The 18,431-nt window shown below is 45.2% G+C and overlaps 1 pseudogene; it reads left to right on the top strand.

Annotated features, from left to right (window-relative positions):
* The first annotated feature begins 5,855 nt into the window (after window positions 1–5,855).
* Window positions 5,856–12,892, top strand: LOC148812606 (uncharacterized; annotated as a pseudogene).
* The last annotated feature ends 5,539 nt before the right edge of the window (window positions 12,893–18,431 follow it).

Raw genomic sequence — 18,431 nt, 5'->3', positions numbered from 1 at the left:
TTTAAATGGTCATTTTAAAACTGTTTACTTACTAAACTACCAAGGAGCAAAAAGATGTTTTTATTCCGAGGTGATCAAAATTCCATGCAAGTTGTATCAGTTCAATGGTGTGAAAACAGTAGCCTGATTGTGTGGTAAGAGGCAAATCGATAGGTGGGTTACGTAACTTTGTAGTGCAGATAGTGTATTTTTGTAAGTGAATGTAATGAAGGAGTATTTGTGTTGTTTGTATGCTTATTCCATTGAAGTAAGACAAAAGGCCAGTGAGATAATGGATTATCAATAGAGCAACAATAATGCCACCAGCTGGTGGAATTTGAAAAAAAAGCATTTTATTAATACAGACTTTTAAAAAAATATCGTAGTAAAATATCTCTGTCTATGTGTTGTTGTTGAGTTCTTTTATCTTGTTTCAGAAGACACCCAGTCTAAAGTATTTCATGTGTTGATTAAAACTGAAAAAGCTTTTGGTTTACTTTCAGACAGAAAAGAAAAAATGCCCTTCTTTTGTGTAACTTGAGGCAGCATTGTTGCCTGTGTTCTAGACAGCTGGGTTGCAGTGTTTCACTTGGGAGCAGAGGGGCAGTCTGTTAATTAGTCTTTATTTTATAAAACAACTTTTAGATTACAAAAAATGTTGGTAAAAACAAAAGCTGGCAGCGCTGGGGCCCTGGGTTCAGTTCCAGATAACAGGTACTATCGGGGTGGAGTTTGCATGTTCTCCCCAGGTTTCCTCCAGCTGCTCTGTTTGTTCCCCATAGTCCAAAGACATACTGCGAGGTTAACTAGCTTCTGGGACAATTGGTCCTGGTGTCAGTGTGTGTGTGTGTTTCTGTCTGTGTATAATCTGTGATGGACTGGTGTCCCATCCAGGGTGTGTCCTGCCGTGCGCCTGTTGCTTGTTAGGACAGGCTCCAGCTCCCCCATGACCCTCTACTGGGAAAAAACCACTTAGAAGATGAATGTATGGTGAAACAGTAATGCCAGGACTTAAACCAAATGCATAAAACCATACAAATCTAGGTTAAAAAACATGAGCTGCAGAATCGTGGACGTACTGAAGTTTAGCTCCAGCGGGGAGGACAGGACAGTAGTCCAGCCTGGGCATGGCAAAAGCAAACGCTGATTTCTTCCCAGCAGGCATTCACAGTACAGGACACAGCTGTGAAATTGCTCTCACTTCCTCTTGTGCTGATGATGTGGGCATGCGTCGCTGATGTCAAAGCGAGATCGGAAAGGACTCCCTGGTGTTTTATTTTGTCACAGCTCTCATTCTGAACTCCCTCAGTGGCAATGGTTGGATTTTTGGGGGGTGGGGGTGGGGGGTTTTTATCCGATGCCTAACATTGACAGTACGAGTTGTGTACTTGGTGGTAGCCACTTCAAAGTCAGATTTAGATTGCAAGAAATATTGCAAAATATTTTCAACCCAGAGATAAAAACGCACCTCAGTTCATCTAAGAATATGGCCAGGTATAGAGCCCGAGGGAACTCCAGTGGAGAACTGCCTGCTAATATGTCTGACCCCCATAGAGACGGTCCCAGAAAGGCAAGACTCTCACCAAGTGCAGCCTTGTAGAACCAGAGATGTCCAGTAATCCTCCACACAGCTCGCAGTGTCCCCTGACCTCCCAAGGCCAGACATAGCGACCAGTCTGCTCTGTGGTTTCCATCTGCTGCTGAAGCGAACAGGTTAGTGCTGTCACAACCGCATCGAGGAAGCATGCCCAATGTATTTCCCGAACTTTATCTTCCTGGGAAAGACGGCTCACGTCTCTGTCCAGATCAAAGGCTGAAAGTTAAATCTGTGGGGTGGACAGCGTCTGGTCTCGTGCAGTAAGTGTGCAGAACCATCTTTATCGATTGCCGAACACCAATTGTTCTGATGGGTCACGCGCGAGTGAGTACAGTTCCTGTCAGTCCAGCCCCAGAGACAAACGGGCGAGTCTGATGTTAGTGAAATTGTCGTCTGTTGACGGCGCCTAGTCTCGTATCAGAAAGGCATGCTGTTCACAGCTGTTGTTCAATGGATTATCGACATCTTGCCTATAAGTGTGGATTTAGGGATTTCAGCAGGGTTTCCCTCGCCAGGATCTCTAACAGAAGGGATTCATAGGTTGTCAGGCACTCTTTGAACACGGCTTCTATACGGTCCGCATCTTGAGGCTTGCTTGAATGTGTTTGTCAAGGGTTCTAAATCGCCATCTATCAGAAACACCAGAAGCAAAGGATAAGATCCCACATCTATGAGTGTTTCTACCAAACTGTTCATAGAGGAGACAGCTGAGCTTTTTTAAATGTCCGATCTTGCAGTTTTTGGTGAATAAATTTGGTCGGAGTGTTTACGTGAGTATGTTTTTTTTCTTTTCTCGTAGCAAAAACACAAGCTTGGCAACCTTCACTATGTGTTTCTGTAATAGCTCATCCCACTAAGCCCCCTTACCTCTATCTGATTAATCTTCATGAGTGCCACCTTATTAACGTAAATGCTGTGGAGCAACAGTGAAAACACAGCAGAACAGGTTCAGAACACTACAATATTTTTTCGTGGGACAGTTACAAGCACTGTGCTGCAGCTTTGTTAATATCAGAACAGCACATTTTTAAGATTAAGGAGGGATGCATGTTTGTTTTAGCCAATTACTATAAGCTCCACTTCTTTAACACAGAGTCATTGCATTTGTACTCTAATTATCATATGCAGTGGGTCCAGAAAGTCACCACTTCCTACAAAATGTTCACCTTTTATTGCCCTAAAATCCAGAAAGACGACCAATAAAACCAGACTTTTTCCAGTTTTATTTACAAATTGTACCTTGCAACATCCAAGTGAAAAAAGAAAGCAAAATTTCTGGAAAAAAAATTAAAAAGTGGAATAACTGGGTTGGATAAGAGAACACCCCCCTGAGTTAATACTTGCAGGAAGCACCTTTTGCTTGAATTACAGCTTTGAGTCTGTTTGGATACATCTCTGCCAGCTTTGCACACCTAGAGGGAGGAATATTTGCCCGTTCCTCCTTACAGAATTGTTGTAATTACACAACAGGATGCCGTCACCCCCGTGCTCTACTGTAGGAATGGTGTTCTTTGGAAGGTAAGGTGTATTGGGTTTTTGCCAGACGTACAGATTCACGTTCCGCCCAAAATTTGATTTTGGTCTCATCTGACCACAGCACCTTTTGCCACTTGGCCACAGAATCTTTAAGGCGCTTTTTAGGAAAACATAAATGAGGCTCGATGGCTTCTTGCCACCCTCCTGTACGGGCCGGATTCGTGGAGCGCTTGTGATATCGTTGTCACATGCACACCAGTAGTTCAGGTGGGGAGCTGCGTCAGCACGCGTAGGCTGCAAAGGAACAAGCAGTAGGTTTATTCCCTGCTGAAAAGAGAAGAAAGAAACGCAACGTTTCGGCTGTGGAGCCTTCTTCAGGTGTGTCATTCTTCTCTTTTCAGCAGGGAATTAACCTATTGCTTGTCCATCACAATGACTAGTCTTGGCCATAGAGGCCTACAGCTCGTTCAAGGTTGCCACCAGCCTCTTGGTAGCCTCTCTGGTCCGTCTCCCTCTTGCTCGGTCCTCCAGTTTGGGGGGTCGGCCTGATCTAGGGAAGTTCTGGGTGGTGCCACACGCCTTCCACTTCTTAATGATGCTCTTGACTGTGCTCCATGGGTCACCTTGATCTCTTTTTATACCCGTCTCCTGACTTGTGTCTTTCCACAACTTCATCTCGAAGCTCTTTTGGAAGCACCTTTCTGCCCATAGTGGAGTCTTTGCTTTGAAATGCACTTCCAAGCAGTGGAATCCTCTAGAAACAGCTGCTTCTATTCTGAACTAATCAAAATCACCACAGCTGATCCACAGCTGAGAGCCAATTCGTTTGTTGTGTGATCTGTAAGGTGATTGGTTATACCTGAGCACGTTTACAAATCCAATTCAATTCAACTTTATTGTCATTAAACTTACACAGGTGCATAGTATAAAGAAAAGTGTTTCTCATGAGTCACTCAGGTGCAGTATATAAATAGGACAGAAGATAAGACAATAGACAGTAACACAATAGCAATAACAGTAACGTTTAATAACATAACATAAATAACATAATCAAGTGATCAAAACTGTACAAAATTCCGCAAACAGAAAATATAACTGGACAAAAACTGTGCAGGGTAATTCTTGGAACAGTGCAAAAACAGTACAGTTAAAAATAGTATGGTTAATTAATAAATATTACTGCAATTGTAGTGCAAATGCAATTGTAAATGCATTAAGCTGAAAGTCCCCCCGTGATGCTGATAAGATGCTGCGAGAGAGATGTTTTCTGCCGGAGCTCCTTGCTGTTCTGCTTCCCTGCAGCCACTGAAGTGTTTCTTGGTGGTCAAGGATTCTGGGGATGGTGAATCACCACCTGGGAGCACTGCCTGTCACTGGAGGTTGCAGTTTCCATTTAGACGCTGTTCACATCTCCACAGAGTTTCTCTTTTTTTCCCCTCTATCCTCTTCCACTGTACAGTATTAACATCAGGTGCCAATAAATAATGTTGAATGCTCACACATCGATCCTCATCACTAGAATCATGCTTAGCAATATCAAGCTTATATATATATAAACACACATTTGTCCGAATCTCAGCCTTAACTCTCAAACATAACATACATGGGTTGGCCCTTTGTGTGGTCTTCTTGATAATCACGTTTTGAGAGGTTTGATTTGACTTTGGAATCCAACAGTTGTTGTAGGAATAGACCAGCCTGAGAGCTGTACGGTGTTCCACTCGTGCTTCAGCATCTGTTTGTGGTCTGGTGTGCCCAGATCGTATAGTAATAATGAACCCAGGAAGACCCTTGAGGCCAAGGAAATGCTCATTCCACTGTTTGATGCGTCGACATGACTGGAAAACACAATGAAAATATTCAGTCTTGAGCAAGTCAGCTGTAGGAAAGGCCTTGGTTTTAAGCGACCTAGCTTAGATAACGAAGGTTTGATTTGACTTTGGAATCCAACACACAGTCGTTAAAGTCTGCTGTTACAGAACAGAATCACAGCAGAAGAGATATTAGTGACCACGGATGACTGTGTTGATTGTGTTTTTGTTTTAATTTCAGCAGTTATTGACTAATTCCATAAACTTTCAAGTGCTGCATTTAAACCTTGTGTACAAATAGAAAAATGTACACGTCTTAACATACAAGTCAACCATTTCTATGTGCAGTTTCGTTTTCACGTCTGAAAACTAAATCTTATTTTTTTTATTGCATTAAAAATTTGTAGCATTTTGGCCTTGAGACTTATGGCAAAAGGGAGTATTATGTACTGAGCACCAGAAGAAACATGATGTATATTTTTTTTAAAGAAATGTACAGTTTTTTTGGTGTCATGTTGATTAATTGATCCTTCATGACTGACTGTTAAGCACTGGAGGGACTGAGACTGTGACAGAGGCACTAAATCACCCTGTGAGGTTAGTGAGAGGGGCTTTGTGAGAAAGCCGCCTGGTCATTTGAAAAGCCAGCAGAAGGCTGAGGCACAGCTGGTCTGGCTGTGGAATGAGTGGTCACAGGGAGTGAAACTCCACGGGAGGGAAAGGAGTTGGGACAGAGGCTCCGAGTGGAATTAGCCACTCCTCCGGGCTAATTAAGAGGCTTTTGGTCCCTGGGTTGGGCTCGAGTCTGCAGGGAGGAAGAGAGGGAGATCCAGGGAGGAGTTCTCGCGAGCTGGGATGGGATTGATTCCCAGGCCAGTGAGACTCAGTAAGCTAGGGAGGCTGGAGAAAGTACAGCATGGTCTGTGCTGAGGGCTGTCGCAGGTGCAGGACAGGAGAGCGGCGTGGCAGGTCACTGGCTCGGATCGGTGGGAATGGGGAACAGGCTTGGCCAGCTGGAACAGGGCGTTGGCACCTGCAGGAGAGGGGCATCGCTTGGCACAGCTGCGGAGTGTGAGAACACAAGCCGTCTTGAGAAAGCTACAGGCTGCTGCTGGAAGAGGTGTTAGTGGGACCAATAGGAGGTGCTCATATTAACACTCCAGTATAGTGATGGGGACGCTATGCTGTAAAAAGGGGGTGTCCTTCGGGCGAGACGTAAAACCAAGGTCCCGATTCTATCTGGTCATTAAAAAGCCCAGAGAGTAGGCTGTTCCTGATGTTTGGGCCAAAACTTCATTAATCAGTTCTCCTCCACACTGATAGCTCATCCAGGTGGGGCTGCACACTGGGGAGGGGTGCAGGGGATCCCCCTGACCTGTCGAGCGCTTTGAGTGGAGTGTCCAGAAACACACTCTATACAGTAAGTGTGAGGATCATTATTTTCTGGAGGAAAGACCAGTGGAAGAAAGAAGACTGTACAGTTTGGGTTTGAAAGAAGAAAGACATCATTTAAAAATCTAAATGTTGAGACTGATTAGAGTTAGCATGCCCCTATAAATAATTATATCTTTATTTATTTTGGCTCGAGTGATGAGGTGGTTTTGCACGTTTGTTGTCAGGGCTGGTGAAGATCAAAAAAGGAAACAAATATTCTCCACTTGTCAAGTGACCAAAGCCCTGCTTCCATCGGCATGTTGGAGACCGGACGATGCCTGCAGGTGGTCGCTTGTCATCTTGAGTCTTCACACCCAGCAATGTCATTTTTAGCAGGTTTTGATTTATTAACTGGACTGGACTGCGCTCAGGCCGAGAGAGACAAGATGGAGACCCACTGAAGCAGCAGAACACTGACTCAATCAAGGGTCAGGACCTCAGGACATCAGAACCTCAGGACATCAGGACTTCAGGAGCTCCAAACCTCAGGACCTCAGAACATCAGGGCCTCGGAGTTCAGGACCTCAGAACCATAAAACCTCAGAACTTCAGGAGTTCAGGACCTCCGTGCTTTTTACTCTCCAGAGCTGAGACCCGTTGAACACTTGTTCTGAGACTTTCTGACTTAGAGACCATTGAACAGGCATATACCTGTACAGGTCCTACAGAAGGAACAGAAGAGTATCCCACAAGACAGCACATGCAGCCAGGTGCAGTTCTTACACTGTGGGTGTAAAGTTTGTGTTGTATCTAACGGTTTCCACACATTAGTAGTTTGCCACTTCCACAGAAGGTACCCTGTTGATCAGTCATTTTGATAGCCGATTTTAAAATGTGTCATGAAATTGCCCATCATTTCTGCTCAGTAATATATCAGTGCACAAAAGATCACACACTGAACAGTTCTGTCCCACTGTGATTGCTCACTGAACACAGTACTGTCCCACTGTGATTACTCACTGAACACAGTACTGTGCCACTCTGATCACATTCATATTTTCAGAAGGCCTAGTAAATACACTATCAAATCTTCTCTGTGTGCATCTGATTCTTGTTCACAGACTTAATTATAAACTTAATTAAGCAAAGTCTACCTTTTCTTCATCCATGTTGACTCTCCCCTAGGTTCATATTTCCATATAGGTGATCCTCTAGATCTGATCATTGATTATAGCTATGGAAATGTAATAGAACGCAGACTTATTGATCTGTATTTACTTGATTTCAGTTTTTTATAGATGGGCAGTACAGTAGCCATTTTCTAGTACATAGCTCCCCTCTGCAGTATTTCCCTTAAGGCGTTTTACTTGCACACGTTATTAAAAATGGGAAATAATTCTGTCCTCTTAACATTGTGAAAACAGTGCAATTATAGTGGTGCATATTTTTATTATGTCATGTAGTGATAGTTCCTGCTCTTCTGTTTTAACAACCTGGTAAATAATTGCTGTGCTGTGTTTGCCATGTTGGAATAGACCAGCCTCAAAGCTGTACGGTGTTCCACTCGTGCTTCAGCTTCTGTTTGTGGTCTGGTGTGCCCAGATCGTATAGTAATACTGAACCCAGGAAGACCCTTGAGGCCAAGGAAATGCTCATTCCACTGTTTGATGCGTCGACATGACTGGAAAACACGATGAAAATATTCAGTCTTGAGCAAGTCAGCTGTAGGAAAGGCCTTGGTTTTAAGCGACCTAGCTTAGATAACGAAGCAAAAAAATCTGAATGGTTTGTCTCCAGCAAAGCTCTCTGCAAACGTTTGCCATTCGAAAGCAGATGAAGGTTTTGGGCTGCGTTTTTCAGGCCTTTATAAAGAAAAGACGCAGTCGGTGAAAGTGCTGGGTACTCAAGTCTGGAATGAACAGTGGAGTGTGCCGATGTGGTGACTGGGTAACAGCCCTGTGAACTGGAGTCTTCTGTCCATGTGAGGAGCAGGTACTATAGTCTGAGGGAAAGGGGAATTCAGAATTCTTACCTGTTCAGTTCTCAGCCCATTTTTCGGAGTAGATCTTGAACACAATCCCAAAAACTTCACAGTTCACAGCAAATGGTGTGGACTTTTTTTCTACTGGGGGGGGGGGGGGGGGATGAGACTTTTAAACTGGTTTCGCTCTCGAGATTGAAACTGCAGCCGAGAGAGACGAGCATCAGCTGGAAACCCTTGTATAAAAGAACAGGCCTGCCCTCGGTAGGGGGTCGGCCCATTTTGACACACCGGCAGCAGGGGAGGATGTGGCCTCACACACTGAACACTGTACTGTCCTCCTGTGATCACACACTGAACACTGTACTGTCCCCCTGTGATCACACAGTGAACACAGCACTGTCCCCCTGTGATCACTCACTGAGCCCAGCACTGTCCCCCTGTGATCACTCACTAAGCACAGTACTGTCCCACTGTGATCACTCACTGAACACTAGCGTCCCACTCTGAACACAGTACTGTGCCACTTTGATCACACACCGAACACAGTACTGTCCCACTGTGATCACAATGAACACTGTACTGTCCCACTGTGATCACACACAGAGCACAGTACTGTGCCACTCTGATCACACACAGAGCACAGTACTGTGCCACTCTGATCACACACAGAGCACAGTACTGTGCCACTGGGATCACACACTGAACACAGTACTGTACCACTGTGATCACACAGTGAACACACTACTGTGCCACTCTGATCACACACTGAGCACACTACTGTGCCACTCTGATCACACACTGAGCACAGTACTGTGCCACTCTGATCACACACTGAGCACAGTACTGTGCCACTCTGATCACACACTGAGCACAGTACTGTGCCACTCTGATCACACACTGAGCACAGTACTGTGCCACTCTGATCACACTGAGCACACTACTGTCCCACTGTGATTACTCACTGAACACAGTACTGTCCCACAGTGAACACACTAGCGTGCCACTGTGATCACACAGTGAACACACTAGCGTGCCACTGTGATCACACAGGGAACACTGCAATACCTAACCATCTTGGAAAGCTATCTGACCTCCTCCGAACGAGGGACGAGGGAAGAGGTAGCTCCTGATCTCGAGCCAGAGGGAAGACGGGGAAAATGGTTCAGGTCAGGGGAAGTCACAGCCCTGACGCAGGAGAACATCAGACTATTCCTAGACTTCGAGAGAGAGAACAAAGGCAGACCGAACAAGTTCTGTGTGGCGTCAATCAACGACGAGGTCAACATCGGATCTTCCGTTTACCTCTTCTAAAGGGGGGCTCTGGCCAGCAAGCACTTCGAGCTGCCTTCCCAGCTGGGGGTACCGGCTGTGCTGACAACTCTGCACGACTCCGTCCAGCTGGCATTCCGCCCACCGAAGTACGGCGGCGGCGAGATCGTGAGGTATCGGGTTCTGTACCAGAAGCCGGGCGACTCAGCTTGGGGGGAAGTGGACACCAATGACAACAAGCCAGAGTTCACCGTGTCGGGGCTGGACCTGAACGCTTCGTATCGATTCAGCTGCCGGGCAGTTTGCAAACCCGGAGTCGGCTGTACCAGCAACGCAACTCCATCCTGCAAGACGCTTCCTTCAGCCCCCCCGGAGCTCCTCAGCAGAAATTAACAGGACCAAACTCCTTGACCGTCACCTGGGACATGCCCACCTCTGTGGGACAGGGAATCAGCGTTACTTCCTACGAAGTTGAATACAGAGAGGTCTTCAAGGGGGCAACGGACGAGCAAGACAGCAAAACATGGACGAAGCTCAACGCCAGAGGGAGGGTGTGCACTCTGGAGAACCTAAGGGGAAGGAAGTTCCTACATCGTCCAGGTTTATTCCGACTGTGGCAAAGAAGGCAAGAGTCCACCGAGCCCCGAGACTCCAATAACAATCCCGAAGGACAGCAGAGTCGAGTCAGGGGACGTCAGTCGTGTTAAAGTGCAGAGCGACCACTTCCTAAACTTCTCCACTTTGATAGAGCGCGGGCAGCCTTCCTTATACAGGCTGTCGCTGGAACAGGAGCCCACCGACGAGCAGCATTTCCAGCGCTTCACGTTCGGCAGGAAAGTAGAAGAAGGGAACAATAAGGTCATCATCCTTCTGGGGGCCACGGGGGCAGGGAAGACCACCCTCATCAACGCGATGATCAATTACATACTGGGCGTGCAGTGGGAGGATCGGTTTCGATTCAAGCTGATCCATGAGGAGACCAAGCGCTCGCAGGCGGAGAGTCAGACCTCCATCATGACGTCCTACGAGCTCCACAACCAGAAGGGATTCGTCGTCCCCTACTCCCTCACGGTCATCAACACCCTGGGGTTCGGAGACACGCGGGGACTCTCTCGGGACAAGCTGATCACAGAGCAGGTGAAGCGCTTCTTTACCAGCCCCGGCAGCGTGGACCACATCGACGCCGTGTGCTTCGTGGTTCAGGCGTCTCTGGCGCGGCTGACCTCCATCCAGCAGTACGTCTTCGACTCCATCCTCTCCATCTTCGGGAAGGACATCACCGAGAACATCCTCGTCACGTTTGTGGACGGGAGGGACATCCCCGTCCTGGGCGCCATCGAAGCCGCGAGCCTGCCCTGCCGCAAGAACCGGAAGGGCAAAGCGACGCACTTCGAATTTAACAACTCCGCCCTTTACACGCAAAACGAGAGGCCCGACACCGATTCCAATGGGGAGGGCTACAGGAGCGACATCGAGGAAGAGGACGACAACAAGCTGGAGAAAATCGTCTGGACGAACAACGTGAAGCAGCTGAAGAGGTTTTTCCAAACGTTGGAGAAGACGGAGGGGAAGGACCTGACGCTGACAAAGAAAGTCCTGGAGGAGCGCGAGAGGCTGGAGACGGCGATGGCGAGGCTGCAGCCTCAGATCTCGGCCGGGTTGGAGAAGCTGAGCGAAATGAAGAAGATCAGGGCATGCCTGGAAAATGAGCAGGCCAGCATGGAGCAGAACAAGAACTTCGAGATAGAAATCGAGGAGCTGGTCCCAAAACGGAAAAACACCAAGCATCTATCAACAAACTGCAACAACTGTCTGGTTTCATGCCATTCAGGATGTTTCCTTCCCACACCAGGAGAAATCAGTCTCTGCGCCGTCATGGATGACGCTGGACACTGTGATCTGTCCAGGTAACTGCCACTACTCCGCTCACATATCCGAGATGACGATGTGGGAGTACGAAGTGGTGAAGGTCATGAAAACAGTCAAAGAACTCAAGGACAACTTCGTTAAGGCTTCCGGCAAGTTCATGTCGACGAAGAAGATGCTCGAGAAAATCGAAATGGACTTCGAGACGATCGAGGACCGGATCAAGCAGCTGATCAGGCTGTCCTCCAACTGCCTGGCGCGGCTGGAGGAGATCACCCTGAAGCCCAACGCTCTGTCCACGGCCGCCTACATCGAGCTGCTCATCCGCAACGAGGAAGAGGAGCCCCGCATCGACGACCTGCACAAGATGAAACAACACGCCGAGATCCTCGCCAAGATCGCCAACAACGAGAAACTGCTGCCGGAGGAGCGCAGGATCGTGAGGGAGAGAAACGAGAGGCTGAGAAAAATCGCTCAAGACGTCAAAGTGGCGAGCTCCGCAGTGAGAGTCTGGACTGCAGGACAGTTAACACGTTCCACACCGGCCGAGAACTCCTGCAGGACACTGAACACGTTCCGCACCGCCCGAGAACTCCTGCAGGACACTGAACACGTTCCACACCGCCTGAGAACTCCTGCAGGAAACTCCATCTTGCGTTAAATCTCGAGTAAACCAAAACACAGTATAATGTTCGGGTTTCGTAAAATAACTGTTCCTAATAGTTCAACTGAAATAAAATAATAAGTTAGTTAGTTCTACTTAATCACTTAATTTTAAAATCTACAAAAATCATTTTAAATTCTCTAAATTCAAAGCTTTCCTTTCACCAGACCTCTAGCCAGACTGATGTTGGCCTCTCTTTCATGCTGTCAGGATAAAGCTGCCTTCCAAATCAATCGGCATCCTGCTGCGACTGAGATGATTTAATGTCCACAGGGGAAAGTGTGGTTATAGATTATAAAGACCGCAGGACACCTCAGGGTTTGCAGACACAACAGTCCTGACCACACCTCCTTAGCAGAAGATCTGAACGCAGATCAAACACTTCTAAGGAACAGCCGCTTCAAGAACAGTTCTCAACACGTCAGTGTGAATTTCAAATTGCATTTCAATATTTTTTGTCTGGCGTCTGTACTTGGTAGATCCATACGCCGGTGAAAAATGAAAAATACCTTTCCTCTGAGTGACCTGTCGTGCTCTATTTCTGGGTGACCTTGGACATCATCCATCTCTAAAGAACGGTGTTGACTTCTGACGATTCTTGTGCACTCTCTCTCACCTGTATATAAAAGCACACTTCAGTCACCTGCAGGCGCGAGGCCCTGCTGACGAGAGATGCTCTGGTCCTCAGGTACGGGGCTGTGAAAGAGCGAGAGGCTGGAAGTGGGGCCTGCTCCTCCTCTCTCTCTCCCCCGTGTTCGCTCACAGGGTCGGTCTCTCTGAACGTGCCGAAGACGGGCGGAACTCAACACCCCTGCCTGGACGACGAGAGGAATAACAGGCAATCAAAACACTTAAGGACACCGACCGACTGACCTTGCCAAGAGCGTTCATGAGGTTTCAAACCGAAGTTCGGGAGGAAGGTGAGAGCCGCCGCTCGCCTGCGCTCGTCAGTCTCACACTCGGCACATCTCACACTCCTTCACCGCAGCAGCTCAATCCTCTCCAGCGCACTCTTTACAGTCCAGCTGCACCACGGAGAGGAGACCCAGGAACGCCTGAGGGGCGGCGGAGAGGAATCCGCTGTCACACACAGCAGTGACACGGGCACACGCAGTCACATGGGGACACCACAAGGGAACTCACAGCAGATGATCGCTCGACGGCATCGCAGACGAAACACGGGGTCGAGCCCCGAGAATTTCACAAGGCACTCAAGCCAATCAATCACTCTCTTTTCTTGAGATCGAAAGTTAATGGAGGTTCCAGGAGAGAACATCAGAGCAGGAACAGGATACCCCCGTCCCCGCAGTGTGACTGTTTCCGCCCGAGCCCACAGACCACACTCATTCCCCAGCACCAGTCCTGAACTGGAAGACAAGAACCGGGGCAAACCAGTAAGTTACTGCTGATCACTACTTAATAAACTTCAAGGTTTAACGGACAACCTGCAGATCTCCTGTTTTCAGTTTTTATATCGTTGTTTTTGAGTCACACATCCAGAACACCCTTTCATAACGCATCTGTATGCCCTGTTCTCACATTTCTTTGGTTTAGTTTCTGCTCACTTCCCCTGGAGTGAAACACGCCTCCGAAATAAGCGTTTATAAAACTTTCATTTCTCTTTACCTGAAGTCAAATAAATCTGCAAAAACACATCATCATACAGAGCTTCAGCACAGCGTATTTCCTGTCACTTATTTTTATACAGTATTACTGTATTTGAGGTGCCATCTGAACTGAAGCACACCTCGAAAACACGTTTTTACAACACTGTTTGTCGATTTTAGCAGCGGTGATGCAAACCTCCAATATAGACGGTTTGAAAACGTCATCTCTGTTCAGCGGAAGTGCAGCAAACGTGCGAATCGGTTTTTAGTTCATTTATTGATCACACTGTTTCTATCAGCCCTGGATCTGACATGAGCCGCAGCGAAACCGGAGCCACTTCGACACACCGGTATCCTACAATTTCATTAAAAAAACACTTGATATTTACTTCAGGAGGAGGAAATACAAATATCAGCTAAACAAGCCGGCTAGGCAAAGAAACAGCACATTTAAACCAACAAAACTACAATTTCACTCAAAATGTCAGACGCAACTGAAATTAAAGTGGCCTTCGAGATCAGTTCAACAAGCTCAATAATAAACCTTACACCAACAGACCCACAATTTCACCACAAACACATGGAGCTTGTGTCTGTGAAGGTGAAGTGTGAGACGATTCTGTCATCAGGAGGGAGGGCTACAGCAGTACAGCAGAGAGAACCATCACTGTTACCCACATACTCTCACACCGGTCCCATGTAGAACTGCTGTATTAAACTGTCTGGTGAAGAGACGCGTCTGAGTCTTCTCATGATCAGGACAGGTCACAGTAAACATGCAGAAAGTGATGGTGAATTCTCGTTTCGCCTTTCTCTTATTTACTTGTTGTCAAACATGCCAGTCTGTGTTATTGTGCGTTTTGAAAAAGTGGTGGTCGATTTCTTTAAATGTTTCATACAAAAATGCTATTTGGAGAGTAACTAATTAGATATTCCCCTTGACTGAGGATGTGTACAGTCATCCATCAGGACTGGTACATTTAAAAATGACTGGAGAGAGCGCCACCTACAGGCGAAAGGCCACATCACAGCAGCAACGTGTGAACAATAAGACTTTTACACCCAAAAACCACAATATCTCCACAACCCCATAAGCACAATGATAAAAAGACACTTTTACACAACCTCACCACAAACCCCCACGAGCTCAATGATAAAAATACACTTTTACACAATTTTACCACAAACCGCCCCGAGCAAAATGATAAAGACACTTTTACACAATTTTACCTCAAACCCGTCGAGCTCAATTATAAACAGACACTTTTACACAATTTTACCTCAAACCCGTCGAGCTCAATGATAAAAGGACACTTTTACACAATTTCACCACAAACACCCCGAGGTCAACGATAAAAAGACACTTTAATATCACCACTTACCTTGGTGGTGGTGGAGGGGAGTCCTCAATCTGTAAAGCACGTTGAGTGGAGTGTCCAGAAAAGCGCTATGTAAGTGTAAGCAATTATTAATTTTACACAATTTCACCTCACACCCCCCCGAGCTCAACGATAAAAAGTATTTTACACAATTTTACCTCAATGATAAACAGACACTTTTACACAATTTTACCTCAAACACCCCGAGAACAATAATAAAGACACTTTTACACAATTTTTCATCAAAGATAAAGACACTTTTACACAATTTCACCACAAATACCACGAGCTCAATGATAGACACTTTTACACAATTTCACCACAAACCCCCCGAGCTCAATGATTAAAAGACACTTTCACACAATTTCACCACACAGCCCCCGAGCTCAAAGATAAAAAGACACTTTTACACAATTTCACCACAACCCCCCCGACCACAATGAAAAAAACACACTTGTACACAAAGATAAAGACTTTTAAGCAACTTTACCACAAACCCCCCGAGCACAACGATAAACAGACACTTTTACACAATTTCACCTCAACCCCCCCGAACTCATTGATAGACACTTTTACACATTTTCACCACGAACACCCTGAGCTCAATAAAGACTTTTACACAATTTCACCACAAACCCCCAGAGCACAGTGAAAAAGACACTATTTCACAATTTCACCACAAACCCCTCGAACTCAATGATAAAGACCCTTTTACACGATTTCACCTCAAACACCGCAAGCTCAAAGATAGACACTTTTACACAATTTCACCATAAACCCCCCGAGCACAACGATAAAAACACACTTGTACACAATGATAAAAAGACTTTTACACAACTTTATCACAAACCCCCCGAGCACAATGATAAAGACACTTTTGACACAATTTTACCTCAAACCTGTCAAGCACAAAGATAAAAATACACTTTTTACAGAATTTTACCTCAAAACCTCCCAGCACAATGATAAAAAGAAACTTTACACAATTTTACCTGAAACCCACCGAGCTCAAAGATAAAGACACTTTTACACAATTTTATCTCAAACCCGTCGAGCTGAATGATAAAAACACACACTTATATCACCACTTACCTCGGTGGTGGTGGAGGGGAGTCCTCAATCTGTAAAGCACGTAGAGTGGAGTGTCCAGAAAAGCACTATATGAGTGTAAGCAATTATTAATATTACACAATTTTACCTCAAACACCACGAGCTCAATGATAGACACTTTTAAACAATTTCATCACAAACCCCCCGAGCTCAATGATAGACACTTTTACACAATTTCACCTCAAACCCGTCAAGCTCAACGATAGACACTTTTACACAATTTTACCTCAAACCCGTCGAGCTCAATGATAGACACTTTTACACAATTTTACCATGATGAAGACACTTTTACAGAATTTCACCACAAAGCCCCTGAGCTAAATGATAGACACTTTTTCACAATTTCACCACAACCCCCCCCGAGCACAATGAAAAAAGACACTTTTACACAATTTCACCACAAACCCCCAGAGCACAGTGAAAAAGACACTTTTACACAACTTTACCACAAACCCCCCGAACTCAATGATAGACACTTTTACACAATTTCACCACAAACCCTGTGAGCTCAAAGATAGACACTTTTACACAATTTCACCACAAACACCCCGAGCACAATGATAAAAAGTCACTTTAACAGAATTTCACCACAACCCCCTCGAGCTCAATGATAAAAAGACATTTTCACAATTTCACCTCAAACCCCCTGAGCTCAATTGATAGACACTTTTACACAATTTCACCTCAAACCCCCGAGCTCATTGATAGACACTTTTACACAATTTCACCTCAAAACACCCCGAGATCAATAATAAAAAGACACTTTTACACAATTTCACAAAACCCCTGAGCACAATGATAAAAAGACACTTTTACACAATTTTACCTAAAACATCGGGAGCTCAAAGATAAAAAGACACTATTACAATAAGACACTTTTACACAAATTTACCTCAAACCCCCTGAGCTCAATGATAAAGACACTTTTACACAATTTTACAAAGACAAAGACTTTTATACAATTTCACCTCAAACCCCCCGTGCTCAATGATAAACAGACACTTTTACACAATTTTACCTGAAACGCCACGAGCTGAATGATAAAAACAAACACTTATATCACCACTTATCTTGGTGGTGGTGGAGGGGAGTCCTCAATCTGTAAAGCGCGTTGAGTGGAGTGTCCAGAAAAGCGCTATATAAGTGTAAGCAATTATTAATATTACACAATTTTATTCCAAACACCCCGAGCTCAATGATAAAGACTTTTTACACAATTTGACCTCAAACCCGTCGAGCTCAATGATAAAGACACTTTTACACAATTTCACCTCAAACCCGTCGAGTTCGAAGATAAAGACTTTTACACAATTTTACCTCAAACACCCCGAGCACAATGATAAACAGACACTTTTTACACAATTTTACCTCAAACCCATCAAGCTCAATGATAAAGAAACTTTTACACAATTTTACAATGATAGGCACTTTTTACACAATTTCACCACAAACCCGTCGAGCTCAATGATAAAAAGACACTGTTACACAATTTTAACCTCAATGATAAATCACCTTGGTGTTGGTGGAGGGGAGTCCTCATTCTGTAAAGCGCGTAGCGTAGAGTGGAGTGTCAAGAAAAGCACTATATGAGTGTAAGCAATTATTAATATTACACAATTTTACCTCAACCCCCCCCCAGCTCAATGATAGACACTTTTACACAATTTTACCTGAAACCCGTCGAGCTCAATGATAAACAGACACTTTTACACAATTTCACCACAGAACCCCCCGAGCACAATGATAAAATGACACTTTTACACAATTTCTCCACAAACCCCCAAGCTAAATGATAAAGACACTTTTACACAATTTCACCACAAACCCCCCGAGCTCAATGATAAAAAGACTTTTACACAATTTTATCTCAAACCCCCCGAACTCAATAATAAAGACACCTTTACACAATTTCATGAGAAACCCCCCGAGAACAATGATAAAAAGACACTTTTACACAATTTCTCCACAAACCCCCTGAGCTCAATGATGGACACTTTTACACAATTTGACCTCAAACGCCGTGAGCTCAAAGATAAAGACACTTTTACACAATTTTACCTCAATGATAAACAGACACTTTTACACAATTTCACCACAAACCCCCCGAGCACAATGATAAAAAGACACTTTTACACAATTTTACCTCAATGATAAAAAGACACTTTTACACAATTTCACCACAACCACTTCGAGGACAATGATAAGACACTTTCACACAATTTCTCCACAAACCCCACCCGAGCTCAATGATGGAAACTTTTACACAATTTGACCTCAAACCCCGTGAGCTCAAAAATAAAGACACTTTTACACCA

The sequence above is a fragment of the Atractosteus spatula genome, assembly GCF_055471065.1.
Source record: "Atractosteus spatula isolate fAtrSpa1 chromosome 10 unlocalized genomic scaffold, fAtrSpa1.hap1 SUPER_10_unloc_2, whole genome shotgun sequence".
Classification (NCBI taxonomy): domain Eukaryota; kingdom Metazoa; phylum Chordata; class Actinopteri; order Semionotiformes; family Lepisosteidae; genus Atractosteus; species Atractosteus spatula.
This window is presented reverse-complemented; position numbering and strand designations above follow the sequence as displayed.